A 15,506-nucleotide genomic window follows, 5' to 3' on the forward strand; every position below is an offset into this window, starting at 1 on the left:
AAAAGGTAAGATTTTAAGAGACCAAAGCTATATACATGAGTGATTCGAACAGTAGTGAATCCCTAATGGAGAGGTTGACAAAAAAGTACTTTAAGGGACAGGGACAGCCAATATTAGGATTCAAGTTGCTTGCTTTGCTGCAATGTAAAGTCTGCTACACACATAAAGGCTTTAGATGAAGGATATGTGAGTTCTACATCTGGGTCAATATGGATGTAAACAGGTGCATAATGCTTGAGACGGGAAGACCCCCAATAATCTGAACTAATTTAGTGAAAGAAAGAGCTCAAAATTAGAATGACCATAAATACATGAGCTCCCAGGAATCTGAAGAATCTGGGTAAAGGAATCAGACCCTACAAGATGTAGAATGGCACTTTCACCCAAATTTTTAAAGGAAAAGATGGCTCTAACTAATAGGTTATATTACAATACTTTAAAATTTTTTTTAATGTTTTTTATTTATTTTTGAGAGACAGAGAGAGACAGCACAAGCAGGGGAAAGTCAAGAGAGAGAGGGAGACACAAAATCTGAAGCAGGCTCCAGGCTCTGAGCTGTCAGCACAGAGCCCGACATGGGGCTCAAACCCACGAACTGTGAGATCATAACCTGAGCCAAAGCCAGACTGAGCCACCCAGGCGCCCCTAGGATACTTAATCCTTAGAAGCTTTTAAAAAGAACCAAGGGGCGTGAGGTTCAGTGCTAAGTTACAGAACAAACCAGTGAGGGAGGTGCCAATTACTCTGCTTGCACAAGAAATAAGCTAAGGATGATATCCCATCCCTTCCCCACCCCACATGCTCCCATAGGGGTATTCTGGTCCCTACTCCACTTAGGGTGTCCTCAGTCAACTCTCACCTCTTCCACGAAGCTTTCTCCTAACATTGTAGCTCTCAGATAATTACCTTCCAAAATGTCCATTTACTTAGAATCTAAACCTCAGTGTAACTTCTGGGTTTTTTTTTCTATTTGTTAACTTCTCTGTTGAATTCAGCTATAGATGCCTTGTAGACAAGAACTCCAAAAAGAAAAGAAAAGAATAAAGGAGAAAAGGAAGGAGGGAGGGAGGGAGAAAGGATAAGAATGAGAGGGAGAGACAGAGGGAAATACATTATAAACATCTTACGTTACACTCAGAGCCTACTTAATTTCTGGTGGAGAAATAGTGGAAGATAGTGATGTAGAAGCAAGTTTACTAATGACCATGGATGGTAATGCTCCTAAGTCAAGAACAAAGGAAGAATAAGAATAAGAAGAAATAGGGAAATGGGGAAAGAGGATGGCATAATGATAATGAAAAATATAATTTGACTTGGGACATACTGAATTTAAAGTACCTAAGAAATGCATGGGTGGCTCAGTTGGTTATGTGTCCAACTCTTGATTTCAGCTCAGGTCATGATCTAATGGTTGTGAGATTGAGCCCCACATCAGGCCCACACTAGGTATGGAGCCTGCTTAAGATTCTTTCTCTCCCTCTCCCCCTCCTCTGCTCACGTTCTTTCTCTCAGAAAACAGAAAAATAATAAAATACCTAAGAACCACCCAGGTTATGATGGCAACATTGTTTGGTCAGGAACTCAGAAGAGGGATTTAAGAGGTTTTTGTTTTTGTTTTCCCTGCTTGGCCTTGTCCCCTAGATCTATTTTTTTTCTTTTTTTTTTTTTTTTTAATGTTTATTTTTGAAAGAGACAGAGACAGAGTGTGAGCAGGGAGGGGCAGAGAGAGAGGGAGACATAGAATCCAAAGTAGGCTCCAGGCTCTGAGCAGCTAAGCACAAAGCCTGACACAGGGCTCAAACCCACAAACTGTGAGATCATGACCTGAGCTGAAGTCGGACGCTTAACTGACTGAGCCACCCAGGCTCTCTTAAGAGTTTTTGACACTTATCAGTGGTAGCTAAAACCATAAGCCCAGGTGACATCACCCAAGGATAGTATATAGAGGGAGGGGAGGGGGGCTAAGTAAGATTCTTAGGAAATGTCTTCATGTAGGAAGCCTGTAGGGAAAAACAAGCCTTTTGCAGTTGTAGAAAGTTATGGTTATCACGGCTATATAGTTATGTGCCAACTAATACTTATAAATACCTACAATGGACCAAATAACTGACTCTACAGAAGACCTCAAAAGGCCCATTTCAAGCCCTCTTTCAACCTTCCTGTGAGCTCACTTCCTGATCTTCACAGTTAAAACCGTAATTTTTCAAGAGTAAGAGGCAAAATGGACAAGGGCCATAGACCAAGGCCTCCAAAGTAGGGCTTGAGGGTGGAGGATGCTAACCGCTGGATGTTCAAAGAACATCATACCTAAGGGCAGGATCAAAGCTAAGCCTCTGTGTATGGTTTGTTTCATGATTAGGTCATCCAACTGAGTTAAGACTGGCCAAAGATCTCACCCATGACAGTAAAGACATATACCTCAGGGTCTCATAAAAATGTAATTTCTTAATCAGGAGTCTTAGAGATTTCTATTTGTTTCAACTGGTCTTTTCCTGGTTGCCCTGATTGAGAATAGCATACAGAGGAAGTGGCTAGCTTCCTCTTTGGTTACCAGCTCTGCAAGCTGGAGCTCCTGGCACTTGGTCACCTACCCTGCCATATTTAAACACTCTCCACCTGCCAAGAATCCCCTGCCTACAGTGTATGGGTTTATCTCCACTGAAGGGTTGGGAACAAAAAACAGTCTGGCCTGCCCAAGAGCTAAAGAGGGATTTTATAGAGAAAGCAGAAAATTTACAATGTCATAATCACTGATCCTATATGGGAAGCTGAAGTCCTGAACTAGCAGTGAGACTTGAGACTAGAATATTTCCACAATGGGAGGGAAGAGGGGGGGTTCAGGAGCACTAAAGAAATCCTTGAAGAGGTCAAACCTGGGGAAAGAAGCCTCCTTCCTCAGATCCAGAAGTTGATGGCATGACGCCATTCACTACTTCCTGTTTTAACTGGAGGAAAGAGGAAGAAGACCCAAAGGTGGGAGAAAGAATGCAGAATCCTTACCTTTTCCCCACCTTAGAGCTCCACTCCATATCAGAGCAGTCTTTATGCAGACACACACACACAGTTAAGTAGTCAAATACATGATGTGATTCCAGCAGAAAGACTGGTAAATAGTAGGTGCTCAGTGGGCATCTGCTGAATGAAAAGCACCAGCAGAGATTTCCCAGTCCCAAATAATGTTTTCTCACTGATTGCTCACATTACCTTCACCTAGAATTCCTCTTTTTGATGTCCATTCCTTTAGGATAAACCTCATACTTTCCAAAACTGTGTTCCACCAAACACCAGATCTTGTGAGATTTTAATATTTCTTTTAAAAAAAATGGTTCTCTGGTTAAATAGGTTTGGAAAATGTTATATTCTCTATTTCTCTTTTGAAGCTTTATAAATACATATTAAAAGCTGTTTTTGAGGGCAGAAGCAGTGGAAGAACAAGCATAAAATTAAGGACAGGGCCTGAATAAGCTAAGAAGCTTGTTCCAGAAGTGCAGCTGAGCAAACCAGCATGACATTCAGTTAGCCCAAAGAACAGTAGGCAGAGTTCAAGGTGGTCAACAACTGGGAGATCTGTGCATGGGCAAGACTCTACCTACCAGAGCCTAGATACAAAAAAAGTCTCTAGTATCAGAGAAGTGACTTGACCTGGCAAAAGCCCCAGCCCCTGGTGAGGGGTTAACAACAGAGTTATAGTCCTAGACAAGGCTAGGGTGTCTAAGCAGGACAACTAGACAGATCTTGGTCTTCTTAGGGAAAAGCCAAAATAAAGGTGAGATGGTGGAGAGGCAGAGAGTAGTGGACATAGATGTCATTCACAGTACAGTAAACCTATCCAGGATTCCCTCCCTGCTGGGGGCACTGGCTACAAAGTCCTAATGATCAGCAGATCTAGCTATATCACTAGAGCCTCTGTATGGGTGTGATGACTGGGGAGAGAGGAAGGGGTGTGATATATCCAGACACTTCCACAAAGCTGCACTAATTTCACAAAGAAGAAAGGTCCAGACCCTGTCAAATTTCAGGAGGTGAAGGGTGAAGACCATTCCTAGAATAGCCTTCTGGGAAATGTGCTGAAGGACCCTAGAGGCCTGAATGAAGCCAAAAGTCTGATCCAAAACAAAATGCTCTACACTTAGGGTAGGAACATGGATAGAGTAGAAGCTAAAGCATGAAGGTGAAGGGCATCCATGAACCCAACTGTGAGAAGCATGGAAAAAGCATGGACATTTGAGTTGCTTCTGTCAAAGACTCCCTCGGGGAGAAAAGATGTGAGAATTAGATTACAAAGGCAGTTTGAGAGAAGTGCTAGATGAAAGATGATGAACAGTCAACTAGAAAAGCTCTCTTTGGAGGAATCAGGCCAAAGAAGCTGTAGAGCTGAATCAAAGGCTCTATGCAGCCTATGGATTAGCTATTCTGGCTCCATCAAAGTTAGTGGACAAGGGTGAATTACACCTTTGCGTGGACACCCCAAATGCTTTGTCATTCCTTTTGACACGACTTATTTTGCTTTCTGGTCAAGCCCTATCTCAGCACAACACATTGGGAAATCAAGACCAGAAGTTGTCTGCGACTAGCAGCCTCTGAGGAAGTGCCCTTGCCCTGCCCATGTTGTCATCAGCAGTCTATTTTGCGCCACCATTTTACATCACTTCTGGGAAGCTGCCTCCCACTTCCTAAGATCTATGCCAGTCTTGTCTGAGGACATCACACCAAACCACAGACCCAAAGATCCCACACTCCTTGTTACATTCTGCCTGTCAGCTATTCTCCAGACAACATCATGCCTAAATTCTTTATCATATCTTCATTTTTAATAGGGTCTCAAACACTTAAGGGAAATAAATTTCACTTGCTGAATTCCAAGCACTAGCAAAGAGCTGAAGGAAGTCTCAGAAGGGCAGGATACATTCATGTTGCCCCTGAAATTATGCCACTTTATAGTCAACCCTTGTCTTATTATTCCATCACCTGACACACTTAAGCTGTCTCTTCTGCCAGCCCAGAGACCAGGCTACCCTGGACCTAAGCCAGCACCCATTGCCATCTGGTCTCCTTTAGAAAGGCAAAAGAGAGACAACTCTTGTTTACTCAGTAATAATTCACTGTAATAGTCACGTAACAGGTGCCACCAGCTCCAGTACATGCAGTAAGAGCACACCACACCCTCACCTCTGCCCCCGTCATGGCTTACTCTTTGGAACACATCAACAAATGTTATCTGGAGAACAGGATAGGGCCTCTTAAGCAGTAAACCAGAGTTACCAGTGGTGGTGGTGGGGTTTTTTTTTTCTTTTTCTTTTTTTTCCTGAGTGTTATTTTGACACTTGTGGGTTACTCTGCAATGAAGACCTAGAGGTAAAGAACAAAGACTATTTTAAAACCCCCCCTTACAGCCAAATGGTATCTTTCCCACATATGTTATTGCAGCATCTCTATATAAAGAACCTAGCATTCTATAAACAGGATGCTTTGGCTAAACACATCTCTACAAGTAAAACTGTGAGGCAGAGAAAGATGGCATCTCTCCATCTTATCCGCCTTCCCTACCCTCTTTCCCTAAATCTTGTCAGAGACAGATGAGCTCTGAGAAAACAGCATGGGCTTTGGAACTGGACAGACCTGAGAGGAGAAATAAATCCTAGCTCAGCCTTTTATTAGCTGTCTGACATAGGGAAAGTTACATAACTTCTTTGACTATCAGCTTGCTCATGTACAAAAATGAAGATGATACTTCATTGGTTTGCATTATGACAATTAAAAAAGAAAATATATGAAAAGTCTAACACATGCCTGACTCTCCAGGGCTAGAGTTTGTTCTCCCCCATCTGGCTCACCATGTACCTGGTGCCCTAATGTTATTCTCTAGCTGTCCAAGGCCACGGTGTGTGCCCCTCACAAATCTAAGTTTCCATCCCTTAGAAGAGATGATCTAATTACACTACTAAAAGGAAAGCAATTTTGATGAAATGAGTTCAAGTAAAATGTAGATGATGTTGCTGGGTTCCTATATTAATTCTATGCCTGTAGGATTTCTACATTTAAAAAATGTAGTTACAGGGACAGTTGGCAGGCTTTGTTGGTGGAGGGTGCAACTCTTGATCTCAGGGTTGTGAGTTCAAGCCCTACATTGGGTACAGAGATTACTTAAAATAACAAAAATCTTTAAAAAGAAAAAATAATAATAAAATAAAAAAGAACTATAAATTCCAATGAAAAGGAAGGACACCTAATGATGAGCTCTTCTAGATCACAGGGGACCAATGTCAGTTTCTCTCTCCACAAGCATGGCCCACATCATTCTCTGTGCTGAAGATGAGAAACTATCAGTGCTATAGGACATCATCTCTGATGCCAAATGTCTCACCTCAAATCAACAGGTCCAGAAAAGAACTAGGGAGGTTTTGCTACCACTTCTTCTCTGGCCAGCACACACCAATTCCTTAGCCAAGTAGTTACAGTGGTGCTTTTTTTATAGGATGTTTCCAACACTATTTTAAGCTCTTTGAAATGAAGCAACAACAGATTTGATTATGGTCACATCCTTGGAATAGCCTTGGAAATAGAGGCCTAAGCTCTACTTCCAGAAACATACCTTGCTTCTCTGAATGGTTTCAACAAAATCGGATTAATACAGGTGGCAGAGTAGGACTGTATCTTGACTTCTCTCTTAGTGATCCAAGAAAGAGGATCACAGGGACACTTCTGGGCTTTCCACACACAGGAATATAGAAGCAGATTATTACAACTAAAAATGGCCTCAGTGTAATCACTTGGCACAATGTACTATGCTGACTATAAATCACAATTCAGTATGGGAGTACTCCAAGGTACTCTTTAGCAATGTGCATGTTCTACTTACTTGACTTTCTTAGCAAGTCCCCAGGGAGCATGAAGCACTAGCATAGCCTGTGATCTCAGGAGCCAGATACCCCAGAGGGGCTGGCTGGCAACTTTAGCAGATAGAACAAAAAGGAAAAGAAGGTGAAGTCCAAGGTAAGGAAAGGACTGATCCAGGCAGGTTATCTAATAGCATGTGCTTAGAAAACTGGAAACGCAGAGACAATAACAGATATTTTAAATTATGTTGCTCTAATAAGTCACCATAGATAAAATCAGAATTTTGCTGGATTTTCCTTATACTTTGCTGCATTTCCTTATACTTATTTTTTGTTTATACTGTTTCATCTCTTCATTCAATAAATATTTCTTGAGGGGCTAGTAAACACCAGATCTCTCCTCATTCCTGGGACACAGCAACAAACAAAACAAATATGGTTCCTGAGTTCCTGGAGCTCAGCCTAGTGAGAGTTGTTAACAATAAGAGCAAGATCCAAAGCAAATAGTCCATATTGGAAAATAGGCAAAATTCTGCAGCTAGCAATAGGGTGCAGAGGAAGGAAATCCCTTCTGGGATGCCAGCAAAAAAGACCATGGACAAACAAGGAGCTGTTTAGGTAGCTGGGCTGCCTCAGATAACATCCTTATCCCCCACTCACTTTGGCAGATGACAGAGCCACTGTGGTGTGTTGGGTATATCAAAAACAAGTGTTTAGGGCCCTCAGAGCCAATGTGGCCATGAACATTGGCCATCTTCTCTGCTCACAGCCATGAACTGTGGTATGTGTCATGTGAGTTGTGTGTGATATCCTGAAGCTCAAAAAACAAAAAAACCACACCAAGACTTGAGTTGTCTACTGACAGGAATTCTAGGAAGTATAGCAGGCCAGAAACAGGAAACATAAAAACAACTGCCAGAAACTGAGTGACCCCCCCCCTCAGCTGTCACCCACATTTCTCTAACACTGCATGGAAATGAAAAATAGAAGCCCAGGGACACCTGGGTGGTTCAGTTGGTTAAGCATCCAACTTCGGCTCAAGTCACGATCTCATGGTTCATGAGTTCAAGCTCCATGTTGGGCTCCGTGCTGACAGTGCAGAGTTAGCTTCAGACCCTCTGTCTCCTCTCTCCGTCCCCTCCCGTGCTCATGCTCTTTCTTTCTCAAAAATAAACACTGGAGCACCTGGGTGGCTCAGTCAGTTAAGCATACAACTTTGGCTTAGGTCACGATCTCATGGTTTGTGAGTTCGGGCCCTGTGTCAGGCTCTGTGCTGACAGCAGATTCTGCTTCAGATCCTCAGTCTCCTTCTCTCTCTGCCCCCTCCCCTGCTCATGTTCTCTCTCTCAAAATTAAATAAACATTAAAAAATTTAAAAAAATAATAAATTTAAAAGCCTGGTATCACCTGAAAGAGTGCAGCTGGGAAACAACCTGAGGAAATGATCAGGCTACTGACAAAAGCCTCCTGAGAGGAGTTTCTGCTTTAGGGTGTGAAGTGGGCATGAATGGGAAAGGGTTGTGGCCTGCTGTGTTAGAGAAGGAACCATTCCTGCAGCTCAGCCCAGCACTACCAGAAGGTATAATGGCCATGGTGAAGGTGCAGAGCTGACAACAGCAACATCAGGAGCTTGAGAGTAAGTGCTCAGACAGCAGAGCAGTGGCCTACAGAGATCTCAAAGTATCTAACCTCTCTGGGCCTGTTTCCTTATTCAAAAAAGATGATAGAAGAGCATGTTTGGTTTCACAGGGCTGCTACAATAAAAACTACAACTGGGTGACTTCAAACAAAAGACATTTATTCTCTCATTATTCTGGAGGCTAGAAGTCCAAAATCAAGGTTTCAGCAGGGCCAGGTTCCCTCTGAAAGTTCCATGGGAGAATCTTCCTTTGCCTCTTTCAGCTTCTGGTGGTTGCCAATAATCCTTACCATTTTTTGATTTGTGGCAGCAAAACTCCAATCTCTGCTTCCAACTTTATATGGACATCTTCTCTCTGTGTGTCTCCCTCTTCATATAAGAACACCAGTCACTAGATCAGGGCTCATCCTAATCCAGTATGACTTCATCTTAACTTGATTACATCTACAAGGATCCTATTTCCAAATAATATCACATTTATAGGTGCTGGATGGACATGAATTGTTGGGAGGACACAATTCAACCCAGTACAGAACACCTACCTCATAAAAACTTTATATATGTAAGGTGCTTGGAACAGTTGCTGGTACATAACATATCCCATGTAAGAGTTAGCTACCCTTCATCATCTTTGGCAGATGACAGTTGCCATGGGATATGAGAATGCTCTGTTATAGAAGACTCACTCTCCCTCCATCTTGAGTCAGAAACTAGATGGGACAAGAGTTCCAAAAGGAGTTGGTGAGAGCACAGGTAGAAGGTAGAACACAATGTGTTCATTACCATTCAAGATCCTCTATTAATACCCTAACAATACTCTGGGCCGGAGTGAGGAAATACCACTACAATCACTTCACTTGTTTTTTTGAAAGACACAGAACTTACCACTCCACATTAACAATTGTCCCTTCAAAGCAGTCCTCAAATTAGGATCCATTTAGAAGGAGCTTCCACAGGAGAACCAGCAGAGAAGCTACACTAGTGAATGCAGCAGTCTCATCACTTACAGTCAAGCTATGAGTTCTGATCCCAAACTGCTTTACACAGCATATTCATCCCACAGCTTAGCAAGTGAATGACTACCGAGTACAACCATGAAATTCATTCTCTGAAATGGAGATTTGCTATCTCTAGGATATCTTACTTTCAAATTAGGGGAGGGAAAAAAAAATTAAAGGCTGCTGCTCTTTCTTCTTTAATGAACAGGTCTGGGACAGTATACAACTGAAAAGAAATACAGCCAGATATCAACTGCTATCTTCATATCAAAATAAATTCCAGATGGATCAAAGACTTAAAGATTAAATTTAAACACACAGGCGCACGCACACACACCCCTCAAGTATTCAAAGAGAATGAATAACCATTTTTATAATTTTGAGGTAGGGAAGCATGCCTTTTCTATACATTGGTCTAGCAGTAGGAAAAACTATAAGATAAAAGATTATTTTGATTACTTAAAAATGCAAAATTTCCCAATAACCGCAACAACAACAACAACAAAAAACTGCATAAAGACAGTCAAAGGCAAATGACAAACTAGGCAAATTCTGCACAATATATAATGGGCAACACTTTAGCTCTTACAAATTATTAAGAAAATAATACTGGGAAAATGTGCAAAGGACATGAATAAATGAATCAAAGAAAAAATATAAATGTCCAAAATATATTTGAAAAGATATTCAATCTTTAATATAATAATTATTAAAACATACTTATTGAGAGGCGCCTGGGTCGCTCAGTCAGTTCGGCATCTGACTTCAGCTCAGGTCATGATCTCACAGTTTGTGGGTTTGAGCTCCACATTGGGCTCTGTGCTAACAGCTCAGAGCCTGGAGCCTGCTTCCGATTCTGTGTCTCCCTCTCTCTCTCTCTCTGCCCCTCCCCCACTCATACTCTGTCTCTCTCCATCTCTCAAAAATAAATAAATGTTAAAAAAATATTTTTAAACATTCTTATTGAGTGACATTATCTCCATGACTATTTGAAACATTTTAGATTAACTGATTTATTCTTCATGAAATAAGTACTATCATTACATCTACCTTATGAAAGATGAAACTGAGGGAGAAAGAAGTTAAATGACTTACCGAGGTCACACAGTAAGCAGTTATGTCCAAGTTCAGCAGGTTGGCTCTAGAATTATATACCATATCACATCATATCAGGGTCACATTCTCAACTACTGTATTACAGTGACAAGACCACTTTTCATCTGTCAAATGGGGAAGATGAAAAACATACAACCCAGTATTATTAATAAAGTGGGTAATGTGGGGAAATAGAATATCTCATGTATTGTTGACAGAAGTTAACATTCTTTTTAAAAATGTTTATTTTGAGACAGAGAGAGAGAGAGAGCGCGAGCGAGCGTGCAAGCACAAGTGCAAATGGGACAGGAACAGAAAAAGAGGGAGAGAATCCAAAGCAGGCTCTGCGCTATTAGTGTAGAGCCTGAAGTGGGGCTCGACCTCACCAACCAAACTGTGAGATCATGACCTGAACCTAAATCAAGAGTCAATCACATAACTGACAGAGCCACTGAGGTGCTCCTAGAAGTTAACATTGTTAAGGGTATCTTGATTCCATCAACCCACATTTTATTCATTAAAAAGATTGTTCTTAATGTTTGTTTATTTTTGAGAGAGAGAGAGAAACAGAGTATAAGCGGGAGAGGGTCAGAGAGAGAGGGAGACACAGAATCTGAAGCATGCTCCAGACTCTGAGCTGTCAGCACAGAACCTGACATGAGGCTCAAACTCACCAACTGTGAGATCATGACCTGAGATGAAATCGGACACTTAACCACTGAGACATCCAGGTGCCCCTGAACCCACATTTTAAATGTGCATATCCTTGGGGCACCTGGGTGGCTCAACCAGTTAAGCATCCGACTTTGGCTCAGGTCATGATCTCGTGGTTTGCAGTTTCAAGCCCCACGCCGGGCTCTGTGGTAACAGGTTAGAGCCTGGACCCTGCTTCGAATTCTGTGTGTGGATCTCTCTCTGCCTCTGCCTGGCTCACGTTATGTCTGTCTGTCTGTCTCTCTCTCTCTCTCTCTCAAAAATAAATAAACATTTTGGGGTGCCCAGGTGGCTCAGTTGGTTGAGCATCCGACTTCGGCTCAGGTCATGATCTCATAGTTGGTGGGTTCAAGCCCCGCACTGGGCTCTGTGCTGACAGCTTGGAGCCTGGAGCCTGCTTCAGATTCGGTGTCTCTCTTTCTCTGCCCCTCCCCTGCTCATGCTCTGTCTCTCAAAAATGAACATTAAAAAAAAATTTTTTTTAATAAACATTTTTAAAAAATTAATAAAGGTGTATTTCCTTTAACTCCACCATTCTATTTCTTAGAATTTATCCTAAGGAATAAGACAAATGCACAAAGATTATGTACAGAGTGTTTACCACAGAATGTACATAACAACATAAATAATGCAAATAAGGGTGCCTGGCTGACTCAGTCCAGAGCGACCCACGATGTTGGGGGTCATGAGTTCAAGCCCAACATTGGATGCAGAGATTAGTTAAAATACTCCAGGGGCGCCTGGGTGGCTCAGTCGGTTAAGCTTCTGACTTCGGCTCAGGTCAGATCTCACATTCGTGCTGACAGCTAGCTCAGAGCCCGGAGCCTGCTTCAGATTCTGTGTCTCCTTCTCTCTCTGCTCCTCCCCCTCTATGCTCTGTCTCTCTCTGTATCAAAAATAAATAAAACATTAAAAAAAAATTTTAAATACTCCAAATAAAAAGCCCAATGGGGGGCATCTGGGTGGCGCAGTTGGTTAAAATATCCAACTTCCGCTCAGGTCATGATCTGGAAGTTTGTGGGTTTGAGCCCCAAGTTGGGCTCTGTGCTGAGAGTTCAGAGCCTAAAGCCTGTTTCAGATTCTGTATCTCTCTCTGCCCCTGCCCTGTTCACACTCTGTCTCCCTCTCTCTCACACAAAAATAAATAAATATTTTAAAAATTATATTTAAAAAAAAGCCCAACAAGCGAGCGCCTGGGTGGCTCAGTGAAATAAGTGTCTGACTCTTGATTTTGGCCCAGGTCATCTCACCATTTTTGAGATTGAGCCCCATATAGGTCTCCACACTGACAGTACGGAGCTTGTTGGGATTTTCTCTCTTTCTCTCTCTCTGTCCCTTCCTTGCTCCCAAGTGCACATAAGCTCTCTCTCAAAATAAAAATAAATGTGTAAAAAAAAAAAAAGGCCCAACAACCAACAGGTACACCAAAAGTCCAACAAATTCATTCAACAAATATATATCAAGTACCAGTTGTGCACCAGGAACTGCTTTAAGCAACAGCTACAGAGCAGTGAATTTAAAAAAATCCGTCTTCATGGAGGGTGGTAGGCAATAATAAACAAATAAGAAAAGTATATGTACCAAGTGGTGTTAAATGCTACAGAGAAAAAATAAAGGAGAGAAGGAAGAAAGGAAAGAAAGGGGGTTTGCTACAATTTTAAATAAGGTGGTGAGGGAAGGCCCCATAGATAACACATGAAATAAACAGATTCAATATTGAAGAATAAAATGCATTATGGTATATCCATACATCAAAATATAATTTAGTGGGGCACCTGAATGGCTCAGTTGGTTAAGAGTCCAACTTCAGTTCAGGCCATTATCTCAAGATTCATGAATTCAAGCCCCACATCAGGCTCTCTGCTGTCGCTCAGGGCCCACTTTGGATCCTCTGTCTCCTCTGCCATGCCCCTGCCATGCCTCCCCAACATATGTGCATGCTCACTCTTTCTCTTAAAAATAAACTTAATTTATAAATGAGAAGAAATATAATTTAGCCATTTATTCTATATTTATTTACATGATAAGGTGTCTATAACAAACTACAAAATGAAAAATGACTCTTACCACACATAAGAAAATAGGTAACCATGTCAAGTGATAGATGTGTTAACCATATTGTGATAATCATTTAAAAATTGATACATGAATCAAATCATATTGCACACCCTAAACTTATACAATGTTATATGTCAATATATCTCAATAAAGCTGGAGAAAAAAATGAAAAAAGATTATAAAACAGTATAAAGAAGAAAAACAGCAGTAAGGTATGATTCCATTGATATATTAGATGTACATACACGCTTATGCTTTAAAAAGGAGAGAGGAAAAACACAGAAAGAACTTGATAATACTAAGCATGGCTCCAGGCTGAGTGCCGGACAAATGGTACCTTACCGGCAGTCTTTATTTACTCTCCCCACTCACTCACTTCCTCCTCACACATACACTTTGTTCCAGAAAAGATTTAAGGACCACAAATCCACCTACCCTGCACAAGTTAACTCTTCCCTTCCTTCTTCATCCTTTTCCTTCCTGTTTCCAGAAGGCAGCTCAGTGACAAGGAGAAAAGGATAAAAGCTTAAGATTAAGGCAAGCTGATGGGGCCTAAGAAGGATGGAGGGAAGCCCCCATACATCTGGATGGGATTTCTCTTATTTCAGCACATGGGAGGTGATTCAGAGGATTGAGAGATCCTGGAAGGCACACTTCCTCCCTGCAGATCTATAAGATTTGAACCAAAGCTAACTGGGATTCAGATTTCTTATTTCATCTCCTACTAAACCCCAAATGCCTTGCAGAGCAGCCAGGAGTAAGCCTGACTCTCACAGGAAAGTGACTAGCCAGGGCAGGCCAGAGCTCTGCCCCTGGCATATAAGTGCCTAAGATCTTCCTGTGAGCAGAAAATGACACAGACCTGAGTTCATTTTGCTCCCTACTTTATCCCTTCCTCCATGTCTGCACCCGACAAGCTATTCTGGCTAAGTTAAACTCATGTTCAACCCCATACATATACCACCTTGCATGAGCTATCCTAGAGATTCAGAGTCTCCCCCACTAAGATTCTCAAGCCTAGGTCCCTACCTAGAGTGTTGCCTAAGGTAACGTTTTCAGTCTGGGATAAGGTTTTGAGTAGTCTGGTGGACAGGGTCCAGATATATATGCTCTCAGATACCTGGAAATCAATTACACTTCTTGCCTAAGCATAAAGCCACCAACAAGGAATCAGCAACTTCCCAATGGTGGATTCCATGTTGCTATCCCCTATTTAGCCTGAGGGTAGGAGTCACATGAGTAGAGGTAAGGGACCTAGGGAAAGACTTAACAGTTTCAAAATATTTCTCACAAACTCTCTGTCACCTGCTGGATACCTACAGTGTGCAAAAGGCCCTGTGTTAAATGCTTTCATATACTATCTCCAAAAATGACCAATCACTTTAATCAAACATTCCTACCATATGCTACTAAATTTAGGAAGCCAATGATACATACAGGTCCAAGTTGCCCTGCTGACAGCTGAATACCCAGGCTTGAAATTAGGAAGAGGTCAGAAATCTGAAATTCTCCTCAGTCCTGGGACACAGAAGTCTCATTACATACCATGAGGCCACAGCCTTTCATGCCCCATTTCAGCTTCTGCTCTTTTTTGGGCTTTCAACAAGGAACATCCCTCCCACACATGTGTGCACACATACACGCACATACCACAAATCCTCCAAAACACTTAGTCCTCAAGTAGAAGAAATTCACTAGTATATATAAGAGGAGTGAGAAAAAATCCAAGAGCAATCATCTCTTTAGCTGAGGATCCTCTTTCTTTCTCCCCACCTCTTATCTTCCTTGCATATGTTGTTATCGAGCAACTATGCTCATCACTATATGCCCCATGCCTTCATGGGTTTACTCCATTTGGAAAGACAAAACACACAGGAAACATGTTTTAAAAAGGGGGAAGAACAACTCCAACAAGATTTCTAGTGCTTGGAACAGGAAAAACAGAGAAGGTCAGACAAATGGTGGAATATGCTGACATACACAGGTATCTTCAATTTCACATACAATCTTCCCTTTTTTTGTTCCATTCTCTGTAGAGATGTGTTTCACTTCAAGAAAAATCTCCAATACAAATATCCAAATACATAGTTTGAGATCATTCACTAGACAAAAAAGGTCTTCCCTTTGCTGTGAAGTTTAGAGAGACACAACTTAATACCTCCCCAG

General features: G+C 41.7%; 1 long non-coding RNA gene across 1 annotated transcript in view; it reads right to left on the minus strand.

The window, feature by feature from the left end:
• LOC115289921 overlaps positions 1–15,506 on the minus strand; it is a 75,758-nt gene that overhangs the window by 31,837 nt on the left and 28,415 nt on the right. The window contains exon 4 of the long non-coding RNA XR_003907873.1: positions 10,569–10,693. This is a non-coding gene — a long non-coding RNA (uncharacterized LOC115289921). The remainder of the gene's footprint in view (positions 1–10,568; positions 10,694–15,506) is intronic.

The sequence above is a fragment of the Suricata suricatta genome, chromosome 4 (assembly GCF_006229205.1).
Source record: "Suricata suricatta isolate VVHF042 chromosome 4, meerkat_22Aug2017_6uvM2_HiC, whole genome shotgun sequence".
Lineage (NCBI taxonomy): Eukaryota > Metazoa > Chordata > Mammalia > Carnivora > Herpestidae > Suricata > Suricata suricatta.